Genomic DNA, 8476 nt, shown 5'->3' with positions numbered 1-8476 from the left:
GATTGAACTCAGGGGCACTCAACCACTAAGCCACATCCCCAGCCCTATTTTGTATTTTATTTAGAGACAGGGTTTCACTGAGTTGCTTAGTGCCTCATTTTTGCTGAGGCTGGCTTTCAAATCTTGCGTATTATTCTCTAAGTCATGTACTTTGATGAATAGAAGTTCTTTATTTTGACCAAGAGTAATTTTTTGTTTTTTTAAAAATTGTGATTTTTTTTTATGCTCAGTTTGAGACCTCGTTCCCTAATTTAAGGTCATAAAATATTTTCCTACATTTTCTTTCATATATCTACAGTTTCACTTTTCACTTTTATGTCTATGATCCACCTTAAAAAAATTATGTAGCAAGGGGAGTGGAGAACCAGTTGACAATTAGATAATTATATATAAAATTTGTTCAACATCATTTTCATTGAAAACACATCTTCCCCTCTTTACTTGAGATGTAGTGGAACATGTATGATAAATCATCATATATGTGAAAGTCCTCTACACTACCCTGTCCTAGTGTCCTGTTAGTTTATTATTGTACCAATACCAAAAGTTGTTAATGAAAACTGGTAGTATATGTTTTCTAATTTATTCCTCTTGTTCAAAACCATAACTGCTATTCTAGGTCATTGGCATTTTCATAATCAATTTATGAATAATTTTTTAAAAATTATTTCATACCAAAAAGCTGGAATTTTTTATTAGTATTACCTAAAATACACACATTAATTTTGGAAGAATAGATGTAGTAACAATATTGACACTTTCAATCTATGGACATGCTTAAGTTGAATTTATTGTAGATATTTTAATATCACTAATTTTTGTTTTGGCTATGAAGAAGTCTAGGTCACGCCGCCGCCGCCGCCGCCGCCCCGCGCCAAGCTGCCGAGTCCCTGGCGGAGCTGAGCCCGGGCGGGTACCGCTGAGGGCGCGGCGGCCTGTGGGGCCCCGAGGCTGCGGTCGGAGTCCCTGCCGCCCCCCGCAGCCGGCATGGATCTGGTTTTAAACCGGGCGGATTATTCACAGGTGGGAGTGACCTCGCAGAAGACTATGAAGCTACTTCCTGCGTCAAGACATAGAGCAGAGCGGCACAGAAGGTGGTTATTGGAGATCATGATGGAGTAGTCCTGTGCTTTGGCATGAAGAAAGGAGAAGCAGTGGCAGTATTCAAGACCTTACCAGGGCAGAAGATTGCCCGATTGGAGCTGGGAGGGGTTCTTAATACACCTCAGGAGAAAATCTTTATTGCTGCAGGATCTGAGATTAGAGGCTTCACCAAGAGAGGAAAACAGTTCCTCTCTTTTGAAACGAACCTCACTGAGAGCATTAAAGCTATGCACATATCTGGCTCTGACCTCTTTCTCAGCGCAAGTTACATCTATAATCATTATTGTGACTGCAAAGACCAACATTATTACCTTTCTGAAGACAAAATCAATGATGTCATCTGCCTTCCAGTGGAAAGAGTACCTCAGATTACACCCATCTTGGCCTGCCAGGACAGAGTGCTCAGGGTTTTACAGGGTTCTGATGTGATGTATGAAATTGAAGTTCCTGGCCCACCTGCTGTCTTAGCACTGCACAATGGAAACGGAGGCAACTCTGGGGAAGACCTCTTGTTTGGAACAGCAGATGGGAAGCTCGGGCTTATTCAGATCACCACATCCAAGCCAGTGCACAAGTGGGAAGTTGGAAATGAGAGAAAGCGGGAAGGTATTTTGTGTATTGACAGCTTCCATATTATGGGTGATGGGGTTAAAGATTTACTTGTTGGGAGAGATGATGGAATGGTGGAAGTGTACAGCCTGGATAACACAGAGGAGCCTGTTCTGCGATTTGACCTGGCATTGTCTGAGAGTGTTACGTCCATCCAAGGTGGTTGTGTAGGGAAAGACGGTTATGATGAAATCGTGGTGTCCACCTACTCAGGCTGGGTCACAGGTCTGACAACTGAGCCTGTTCATAAGGAAATTGGACCAGGAGAAGAGCTCAAGATCAATCAGGAGATGCAGAGTAAAATTTCTTCTTTACGGAATGAGTTGGAACATCTGCAGTATAAGGTGCTACAGGAAAGAGAGAACTATCAGCAGTCTTCTCAGTCAAGCAAAGCAAAATCAGCAGCACCTCCATTTAGCATAAATGACAAGTTCACATTAAATAAAGATGATGCCAGCTACAGCCTCATCCTAGAGGTGCAGACCGCAATAGACAACGTCTTAATACAGAGCGATGTCCCCATAGATCTGCTTGATGTGGATAAGAACTCTGCAGTTGTCAGCTTCAGCAGCTGCGACTCCGACCGAGTCAAATGACAACTTTCTTCTCGCCACTTACCGCTGCCAAGCAAATACCACACGGCTGGAACTGAAGATCCTCTCCATCGAAGGCCAGTATGGCACACTTCAAGCCTATGTGACTCCAAGAATCCAGCCCAAAACCTGCCAGGTGCGCCAGTACCACATCAGGCCCCTCTCTCTCCATCAGAGGACGCACTGCATTGACCACAGCAGACCCATGAACACCCTGACGCTGACAGGCCAGTTCAGCTTTGCTGAGGTCCACTCCTGGGTGGTGTTCTGCCTGCCTGAGGTTCCAGAGAAGCCTCCAGCAGGAGAGTGCGTGACCTTCCACTTCCAGAACACCTTCCTGGACACCCAGCTGGAGAGTGTCTACAGAAAAGGAGAAGGAGTTTTTAAATCTGACAACATTTCTACAATATCCATCCTAAAAGATGTGCTTTCTAAAGAAGCTACAAAAAGGAAAATTAACCTCAACATATCATACGAGATAAATGAAGTATCCGTCAGACACACTTTAATGCTGATCCACCCAAAGCTGGAATACCAGCTCCTCCTGGCCAAGAAGGTGCAGCTGATCGATGCTCTGAAGGAATTGCAAGTTCATGAAGGAAACACAAACTTCCTGATACCAGAGTACCGCTGTATCCTAGAGGAGGCTGACCACCTACAGGAAGAATACAAGAAGCAGCCTGCACACCTCGAAAGGCTCTACGGTATGATCACCGATCTTTTCATAGATAAGTTTAAGTTCAAAGGCACCAATGTGAAAACCAAAGTACCTCTCCTGTTGCAGATTCTGGACAGTTATGATCAAAATGCATTGATTGCTTTCTTTGATGCTGCATGAAAGATAAACAGGGCAAAGTCCCAAAGAAGTGGTCTTTTAAACAAAATGTTAAAGCCAAATTACAAGCCAGCTTGAAATAACTAAATATATTTGAGATACATTGACTTTAAGCTTCTGTTTCTTTTGAAAGATGGAACTGTTTAAAAATAAAGTCTTATTTTTAAAACACACACACACACAAAAAGAAGTCTTGCATTTTCTTTTCAATTTCAGAAGTTTTGCTATATTTTCAGTTGTGGTTTTGTTAGGTTAGCCTTTATTGATATTTTTGATATTTTAAATACTATTTTTAAAATTTCATTTTCTGATTGTTGCTACAGTATATATAACTAATATATTTTGTATGTATATGTATATGTATGTATATATGTGTATATATATATATATATATATATATATATATATATATATACACACACACATACATGTTTTTTCAAAGCCAGTCTTATAACCAGTTAACTTGCTAAATTCACTTCTTTCTTATAATAGTTTGTTCACTCTTTTGGACTTTCTATGTTTCAGTTTTTACTTTATCATAAATAGCATGTGTATATGTAGAAACCAGGTTACTTTACCCATTATAATCTTTAAAAAAAATTTTATGTATATTTTAGTTGTATATTTTATGTATATTTATTTATTTTTATGTGGTGCTAAGGATCGAACTCAGTGCCTCACGCATGCGAGGCAAGCGCTTTACCACTGAGCTACAGCCTCAGCCCCTCCATTATAATCTTTATACCATTTTTTTCTCCATTGTACTGGCTAGGATCTCTAGAAGTAGAGATAGTAGACATTTTTGCATTCTTTTCCTCCAAATCTAAAGGAAAACAAATCATTTTATCATTAGTATGAGATGAGGTAAATTTAGATAATGTCTATCACATTAAGGAAGTTTCTTCAAATCCTAGTTTTCTGAGGTTGATTATCCTGGACAGTTGTTGAATTTAATACTTGTTTTGCAACTGTAAGAATAATTCTTCAAGTTCTGTTATTGTGATTGAATTATATGCCTTGCTCCATAAAATTTTCTTAAATTGTGGTGAAATACATATAACAATAAATTTTGCCACTTAACCATTATTTTTTTTACAATCAGTGCTGTTAATGACATTCCTATTGTTGTGTATCCATTACTACCATCCGTGCCCAGAACTCTTTTCATCTTGCAAAACCAGAACTCACCACCCATTAAACAACAATTCACCATTCTCTACTTCTCCACTTCCCAGCCCCTTGAAACTACCATTCTATTTTCTGTCTTTACAAATTTGAATACTTTAGCTCCCTAATATAAGGAAAATCATAAACTTTGTCTTTTTTGTGATATTTCACTTGGCATAATATCCTCAAAATTTGTCTATGTGGATTTATTTTTTTTGAGTTATTGGGATTAAACCCATGGGCACGTTCTACCACTCAGCCCTAGCCCTTTTAAAAAAAATTGAGACAGGATTTCTTCAACATAGCTGAGGCTGGTGTCAAACTTTCAATTCCCCTGCCTCTACCACCCAAGTGGCTGGGATTAACATGCATACACCACTGTGACCAGCTATGTGGACTTATTTTTGGATATTAAAGCAACTTTGCATTCTTAAATTAGATTCTGCTCAAACATTATATTACCTTTTTAATGTACTTTAGTATAAGATTTGTCAAATTTTTAATTTTTAATAGGGTTTTATGTCTCTCCATATTGTCTTATATGTTTCCTTTTTTAGTTTTTTTTATTTTTAAATTTAACTGATGCATAAAATTTGTACATCTCTGTGGGGTACCATGTGATGTTTCACACTGTTTCCTTTACTTGACTTTATTTCACATTATGGTAGGCTCATTAAAATGATGTGAGAATTATTCCATTTTTTTCTTGTTTTGTGTTTGCTTTTGGATCTCTGTAAAAGTTTATGTAAGGTTGATATTATTGGTATTATAGTTGACATAAATGAGCAGGAGTTTTTTTTTTGTAGAAAATGTTTAAAATTATAAATCTAACTTTTTACTACATAGGACTATTGAAATATTCTATCCCTGCATAAGGTTTTCTTTGTCTGTTTATAATTTGTCCATATTTTATCAAATCATACAATTTTGGGGTTTAAATAGTTCAAGATATTTTATTATTAAAGTTTTATAGCTGTGATTTGAGTAATATTCCCCTTTTCAATTCTTATATTGGAAATATTTGAATACTCTCTTTTCATGTGTTAAAGCTTTATAGGCACTTAACATTTTATTAATCTTTGCAAATACCATTTCTGATGTACTATACAGCTAGTTTCTTTTTCATTAATTATGTTCTTTCATTTTCTTTTATTTGGATATGAATCACCATTCTTTTTCTGGCTTCTTAGAATCAAATCATAGATAATTGATTTCAACGTTTCTTTTCTATTAAGATTTATATTTAGCACTGTATATTTCTTCATAAGTATGTACTTAGCTGGACCCAATTGTTTGTATCTCCTTTAACGAGAAATAGTTTGTGTATCACAAGTTGTACCCAGTTAAAGCTCACAATTTAGTGAGTTTTGGCAAATTTGTATACCTGTATAACCACCACCAAAAACAAACATAGAACATTTTTTTTTATCACCTACAACACTTTCCTATTCTTTCCCAGACGATTCTGCCAATTCTGTCTCCAAGAAACCAAAAATCTGATTCTTGCAATATAGATTGGGATTTTCTAGTTGTTAGGCTTTCATGTAAATGGAATTATACAGGTTTTATTTTTCTGATTCTACCTTCTTTCAGTCACCAGTTTTGAGTTTAATTCTTGCAGTGTATGTCAGTATTTCATTCTCTTTTACTGCTAAGTAGCATCCCATCACAATAACACCACAATTTTTTTTATTGGTTCAAGCTATTTTTTATAGACAGTTTCTGTTTTAAATACACGACAACAGATTTATTTACCCATTGGTAGAAATTTCGGTTGTTTTCAGTTTGGGGTTTATGAATAAATCTTCCATGAACATACATGTACAATTTTGTGGATAGAGCTTTCATTTATATTGCATACATTTCTAGGTTTGGAACTGCTGGTTCATATTGCAAACATACACATAATTTTATTAAGACCCTGCCACGTTGTTTAAGTGTCTATACCATTTTGCAAAGCAGCAGTGAAACATAAATTTTCCAATTACTCCTAGTCTTGACCACGTATGGTATCATCATCTTAGAATTTTTAGCATTTCTAATGTGTACAGTAGTGCTTCACAGGGGCTTTAATTTGCATTTCCCTGATGATGGCTTTCAACATTTTTCATGTAATTGATGGTGATTTCTCTCTATTTTATTAAGTAAATGTTTAAATCTTTTGCTCACTCCAAGACTTAGGTGATCAGGCCCACATTCCTGCTACCATAAGCTGCACCTCTCAAACTTCAGCACACCAGCAAGGAAAGAAGCTGCTTTTACCTTTCACAGCAAAGAGACTGATCCCCGCAGCCTGGGGTGGGTGGTAGAAGTCATGCCTGGTGTTCTGTAGTGCCAGCAGAACAGGAGAAGGATCCCATTTCTCTGAAGAGAGTTTGAGGTGGCAGTAGTGGACTGGATGGGTTAGGAGGTCCAGTTGTACAACTACGAAGCCTACATAAGAAAAAATACAAGACAAATACATAGGAACCCGTTCCTCCATTGTCTGAGTATGTTCCTCCACCAAATCCAAACCCTTGATGATCTAGTGACTGCTAATCCATTTGACGACAACTATAACACTCTTTCCTACACCACAACCTTCATCACATCAGTGTCTCAGCCCTGATGTGCCTTTGGAAGCTAAATGGCATTCAGAATGTCACCTCATGTTGCCCCCCAAGAATTTCTTCCCCATATTGTGATCCTTACTCAGGAATCAGCCACATCCATTTCCCCAGAATCCTATGGGCATGGGTTTTAATCCACCTCATGCTGTAAACTTTTGGTCACACAATAATTCAAGTTTGGGAAATCCATTTTATAAAAATGTACTAAGAATGTTAACATGCCTAATCGATATTGAGACAAAATCCTCTGAAAGCCTCAGGTTCCTCCACAGAATGCTAGCCAAGAATCAATTCTGATTTGGCATCTAATTTTATTCCTGGGAATAATTCAAAATTTACTTCTCCATTAGAGTCTAATCATTCTTTGTTCTATCCCCAAATACTTTTGGTCAGGCAAAAGCACCACCTCCCAAAACAAGACTTTAGTCAAGGAGGAACCCAAAACACCAATCAAAATTCACCTGATCATCCCCCTCACTTAAATATGGAGGATACAGTGACTCAGAGTAATATTGAATTTTAAAAAAATGTTAAAACAATTCAGTAAATCAAGAAAACAGCCATTTGAGTAGCACTTAAGCTACAAATAACAGCCTTGTAAATGGGACCCAGAACAAGCCAGGACACCTAGAGGAGCAGTAGATGCTTGTACCACCAAAAACTGCTATAAGTGCTGTCTCCATCTAAACTCATGAGCATTCATTCATGTATCCTTGTGGAATTTGTACAAATGGAGTGGCTGATGATCAGGATGCCATCTTATGTGAGGCCTCTCCTCAGAAGTGGTTTCAGAAGACCTGTACTGGAATAACTGAAAGAGTGTATGGCCTCCTACCTGAAGAAGCAGTCTGGGGCTGTGACACCCGTGTGGAAGATGAAGATGTCCAGTTAATGCCCACTAGAGAAACTTTTGGACCACCTTCAGTGGTCAGTAATGCTTAGTCACAGGCATTAACTAAAAGCAAAGTTTTACATCTGTGTATTACAGAGGTTCAGTGATACAGGATTTAATATCTTATATTTTTTGAATGTACACACAAAAACATTACCTTTCAGTTTTTATTATTATTTCACATCATTACTAGTGCCACTTTTGTTTTGTCTTTGCTCTCTTAAATTGAATGATATATATATAGGGGTAAAGAAAAAAAGAATGGGGTCAGTAGTTTTGTGTTTGAAGTGTCCTTAATATACTAGCTTTGCTGTAGACAACTGTCGGGGTTAACAGCACCCTGAAAGAGTAGATTCCTGCTTGGAGGTGTGAACCTACTAGGGAAATTAAAGTCTGAAAGTAATCAATAAGGAAAAAAAGGAAAAAAGATATAAAATAGTTCTCAAAGCAGGGGCCTGGTGAGTTTTACAGACCTGGCAGGGACTGGAGTTGAACAAGGAAAAAGGTCCAGAATCTTTATTTAAAGGGAAATACATCAAAAGTTTTCAGTGTGGCAGGATTCTTGGGGAATACAGGATAAAGAAGGGAAAAACAAGTTGTTTGGGGCTAGGGAGGTTATGCCCACCTTTAGGAGCTGCATTTGAATCTAGGGCTGTGAGCTAAGGTA

General features: G+C 37.6%; 2 pseudogenes; both read left to right on the top strand.

Moving 5' to 3' along the window:
- Window positions 1-921: 921 nt before the first annotated feature.
- LOC124075617 (Bardet-Biedl syndrome 7 protein-like) lies at window positions 922-3248 on the top strand (annotated as a pseudogene).
- A 3150-nt stretch (window positions 3249-6398) lies between these two features.
- LOC124075616 (pygopus homolog 1-like) lies at window positions 6399-7859 on the top strand (annotated as a pseudogene).
- Window positions 7860-8476: the final 617 nt, after the last annotated feature.

Source organism: Marmota monax, unplaced genomic scaffold (assembly GCF_021218885.2).
Source record: "Marmota monax isolate L192 unplaced genomic scaffold, Marmota_monax_Labrador192_F-V1.1 WCK01_AAM20220418_F8-fsc01239, whole genome shotgun sequence".
NCBI lineage: Eukaryota > Metazoa > Chordata > Mammalia > Rodentia > Sciuridae > Marmota > Marmota monax.
This window is presented reverse-complemented; position numbering and strand designations above follow the sequence as displayed.